The sequence below is a fragment of the Octopus bimaculoides genome, chromosome 14, assembly GCF_001194135.2.
Source record: "Octopus bimaculoides isolate UCB-OBI-ISO-001 chromosome 14, ASM119413v2, whole genome shotgun sequence".
NCBI classification, from domain to species: Eukaryota; Metazoa; Mollusca; class Cephalopoda; order Octopoda; family Octopodidae; genus Octopus; species Octopus bimaculoides.
This window is the reverse complement of record NC_068994.1, coordinates 457,087-462,618: the sequence shown is the minus strand read 5'-3', so window position 1 is coordinate 462,618 and position 5,532 is coordinate 457,087.

Sequence of the window (5,532 nt, the reverse complement as noted above, 5' to 3'; positions counted from 1 at the left end):
ATATATATATATATAAGCTTGTAAAAAAGATTTCCATGTTAACACTGCAAGGTCAGTTGACATCTGCGTGTGATAACCCATGATGCCAATCTAGACCAGCCTTCTAAACTGTACAGTGGCGTTTTGTAACCTTAGTTACCACTATAAGTTAACCGTGACACTTAATTAGCAACCCTGTAGCAGCAGCAGCAGCAGCAGTAATTAGTGGCCAGAAATCTGCAGAAGACAAATCCAAATTTCCCATCAGTTTTACCTCTTACCTTTCTAAACTAAATTACATCAACCCTCTTATAAATAGTGTGCCGTCTGCTCAGAGTTTTGGTATGGATGCACCTCAACATAAATCTAATAACATTAGTTACCACACCAGATGTCGTTGCTATCACTTTGAACTCAGCTAGACACATAAAAACGAATAACTATCACAAATTTCACGTTTGTCTCTAACAAAAAAAAAAATTGTTTTTTTTTTCATTAAAACCCTTGTCGTTGCTGTTGATTTTTTACAACCATTTTGGTTTTTCTCTTTTTCTTCTTCTTATTTTACACACCATTACAACAGTTTATTCCTCAAGAGTCTTGGCGGCTTTCTAATATCATTTTATCCTTTAATGTTCTGATTTACCGTTCGTTTTATGTTCTTACGATTCGTTAATGAATAATTTGTAAGCTTGTTTGCTTTCAAGAGTCAAAAGTTCGAATGGTGGAATTTCTTTTATAGAATTGATTTCATCCATTTTTTATTGATGTTTCCCATTGATTCCAGACGTTCCGTTGCGATAAAATGAATTTGATTGAACCGACTCGTAATATTCTATTACATTTCTGCATCCACCTGTTTCTCTAGCTTGTACTTTAACAAATCACCTATATAGATGATTGAACATTTAACTGGAAACACTAACATTCGAACACTCGTCTCGCCTTCTTCGGCAAACAACAGCTGTTCATCTAAATAAGAATGTTTCAATATTTGTGTGTGTGTGTGTGTGTGTGTGTGTGTGCTTACAACGCAACGATTCGAAGGACTACAATAACCAGAGTTCCAGTGACTAGCAGGAAATCTACCGATACAAACTCCAGTTGCCAGAAAATACTATTTGTTCAATTAATGTCGGTGGAATACATCGTAGATGCTCGCTTCCGGATAATTTGCATAAGCTTCCGGATAAATGTGATACACATCCGGACTTTCTAAAAGATACTGAAGTTGAGTGTGATTTATTGTCAGAATGAAATAAGAGTGATGGCTTGATTGACCATCGAAGTTTGTCTTCATTAAATACTGGTCGATGAATGGGTGGCACTTACTTGCGATGAGACAAATCTTTTTATTCTGCTGACTGATCTGATTATATTTAAAGAAAGACTCTGGAGGGAATGAGCCATCAATATGGCACAAACAAAACCAGGGTCACAAAATTTGTTTAGACGACAGTATTACTAATAAATGCTGTGATTTAGTAAATGAGAGACTGTGATGAAGTTTTAGATTTAAATATCTTCGTTACGTGACAATTTCATGACAATACTACATTTAATCAAAATGAAAGACACTATCAGGTTACCGTAATTAACATATTTTAATATATTCTAGTTGTTACGTAGACACACGTGACATCACTAATTGCGTGTGGCGATACTGGAGTACAACCTTCAGAGGTTTCAATCAGTCATATAAACTCCGATACATATTTCCGCCTGGTATTTATTTCATCGATCTCTCTATTGAACCATCAGGTCACGCTATTTGACACAACACCAGTTTCACACCGGTAGCAGAAAATAAATTGGCACTCCGTTGGTTACGACGTCGAGGGTTCCAGTTGATCCGATCAACAAAACAGCCTGCTCATGAAATTAGCGTGCATCTGGCTCAGCACTCTGCAGACACGCGCACCTTGTGAGAGTGTCAAGGGAGTGTATCTACAACTGGGAAGAACAAATTCCACACAGGATACTCATTTATTAAACGCATCGGTTTTTCGGTTCTTTTGCCGATGTTTTACATCTTTTTAAGCGATGCTCATCGGCGAAACACGCACACATACATACACCCATACACACAAGCACACGCACGCGCAAACATACTTGCATACACGTGAACTCACACACACATACACACACACACATACACACACACACACATACACACACACACACACACACACACACACACACACACACACACACACACACACACACACACACACACACACACACAAACACGTACATACACATGCATCACACATGCATAATTTTTATATAAATATATCTATGTTTATACACACACATCAAAGAGTGCAAAGAGTATAAAAGGTAAATCGAGACTACATATGTAACCAAACTAAACTCAATATGTCTTACGTAACACAGAAAAAACACTAACTTCTTGTACCAAGATCTTTTCGGATCGTATTATTATTCTGTCAATGTGTGTGTGTGTGTGTGTTTGGATATATGTCGCTAGGATAGGTAAATAAATATGGCAAACTTACGAGGATGTGCTTAATAAACACATTTTTAGTCTCTATGTGAAAAGTAGACACTGTAGTGGAAAGACAAGTTTGTCTTTTGTCGTCAGTAGACAGAACTCTCAGTTACGATTCTGTTTGTTATGTGGCAAAAATGGAGAAGCGATTTCTGATGAGACTTTAATGAACGATGAAACTAGTGAGATTGATTTTCTTTTTCCTGGTCCTAGTCAGGAAACAAACCTAAAACATTGTGGTTTAAAGAACATTATTTACTTTCATAACAAGTCTTCAAGTAATTTACTGCGGTCTTTATTATCTGCAGGATTAAGGAAAAACAAACTTCCAAGATAATAATGTAAACATATAGTTTTCTATTGATTATTTATCGATTGGGGAAAATCTAGTCTAAGGGCAACATATTGGTGTTTTGAACAAGTCGAAATAAAACGAGATTTTGTAAGAAGAACAAGATGAGAATTAATGTCATTTGGACGAGAAATAATATATTTAATCTAATCTAATCTAATCTAGCTTGAAGCACTAATACCGTAAGATAGTTGCTACCAAAACATTTCATTGTTGTTGAAATCTAATGTGTGTGTGTGTGTGTGTGTGTGTGTGTGTGTGTGTATACCAAAAAGCAAGACACATATACATAGCTAAAGTATATTAAAGTTTAGAATGGAGTCAGAGAAGACAAATGTTAAAAAGATTAACGACTATTGTGTCGAGAGTCAATTAAAAGCAAATTGGAAGAACCGTGTTCAAATCCTGTTATTACGAGTGGACAGATTGTTGGAGGGTAAGAAAAAAATTGTTTTTGTTCTTGAATAGAATGTTCTGGATAAATAGCGTTTCATCAGAATTTATATATATTACAATGTGGTCCTGTATGACTCAGTGCTCCACCTAGCGGACAAGTTGCGACACTCTGAGGTGGAGGGTATAATTTCAGGATTTTATGTTTGGAAAACTGCTTATTTATTCTAAAGGTTTGTATATTTTAATGAATATGTTAATTCTAATTAAATTAATTAGCTGTAAATTAATCAGTCTCTATAGTATTACTGAGAGCCTGGTATCTGAAAAAAAATTATACTTTAATTATACTCATAACATCCTGCGCCAAAAGTTTCCAGATAAAATGTGCAATTGGTGCGTCAGCTAAGACAACCAGATTATACCCAAAAACAGAAAGCTATGGGCAGATTTCCTGATTTTTGGTCCATCCTCTACAGATTTGGGTTAATCCTATAAAGGGTTATCATTTATTGATTTAAGACAAAGACATTTCTGAGATAATAATCTAATAGATATATAAACTTCCCTGCTGATCATTAATCACTTGAAAATTTCTATTTGAAGGGAGATAATTCATTTGCCGATCGTATATGTGATCATTACTTATTTGGAGATATCAACGGTTTGAAGTATTTTAATGTTTTGAAGCTTATGTCAACAGGATGAAACTAATTCCGAGTTTCCATTATGTGACGGAAACCCGGACTTGGTTGCAGGGGAATAGAATTTCATAAGATTCAGGGGTTCATAGAGGATAAGAGTTTCCATTGGAAATATAAGCTTTTGTAAATCCTAACATTTTCTGTTGGGTGATATTAAATGCAAAAGTGGATCGAGAGTGACCTGCCTGCTTTCCTGCTCTAGTTTCTAAGCATATGGGAATGTTGACAGAATATTTTTTAAATGAACTGGACGTCAGTCCTAATAAGAGAAGCTGTCGATTACTGTTGACCGTGGCGCAATAAACACCTGCAGAGTTCCCTTTTACCAAATTCTTCTCGCAAGTACTTGTGTACTTCAATGCATGCTGAACTTCCACAGATCTACGTCCTTAAAATATTGTAGACGCCTCTAAGTGGTTGTCCTGTTTGTTAGAAATAGCAGCTAGGTTTCTCTCAAATTGCGCACACCGTCGTAACTAATACAATAGTATTATATAATCTAAAGCCTCTAAAAAGACAGGATGGTCACGGTTGGAACACCTTTCTTGAATCAGGAATGAACAAAGGTTAAAAAAACAACACCAAAAATAACAACAACCAGAAAGAGCAGGGATTGGTTAAAAGTCGACTAAGCAGACGGGGTGCCAGCCGACGTGTCAACCTCACCACCCGGGAGAGCTGTCACTTGAACTGTCCACCCTTACCACAAGAGGGAGCGACCATCTAAAGTATTCCCCCACCCTCATCACTAGGGGGAGCTACCATCTAAATTGACAATCAAATATTTCTAACCTATCAAATGTAAAGTCTTCTTGATAACACGCCAAAACAGCTTGAAGGGCGACCACCCGTGTCGTGGTAGTGTTGCGGGTGGGGGTGGGGTGGTGGTGGTAGAAGTAGAAACGTATTTGAGGTGATAATGCAAACCGTATTGGTGGTGGTGGTGGTGGTGGTGGGTGAGTTTGATGGAAAATGAGTGAGGTGGTCTCTGCTGACAGCCTTAGAGCACACTGACCGTACAATAGGGGTGGTGGTGGTGATGGTGCAGTAGCCACAAGAAGGAAGAGTAGGAGGAGACAAAGAGAGCGGGTGGTGAGGCGTCCGTCTGAAAGTCTGCAAGATTCCGCCTTAATTAAGGTGTGGAGCTGAAAGGTGGTGCGTCTCACTAAATATCCACTTATCTGTACAATATGATAAATGTGTATACAGCTATATACACCTGTAAACACGTATATACACCTGCTATACAGGTGTAATCAGCCGTGTATACAAATATTCACAGCGTTCTCACCTAGAGGGTAGGTGGGGTCCTTTTAATTTACTAATGTCTCCTAATTCTTCCACTACGCCTCCTCCTCTTCTTCCTCCTTCTTCTTCTCCTCTAACTCTTCCTCAATGTCAAGACCCCGCCAGTGACTCTTGTCCCCTGTGCCACCAGACCCACAAACTCATGTTGAAGTCTGGATTAGAATAAACTTGAAGTGAATGAATAAAAAGCAACGGGCCCAAGGAGTGGCGAGATGGTGGTGCGTGGAATTGAACTTAGTCAGAGTGGGCGATACTCGACAGTGATGGTGATGATGACGGTGATG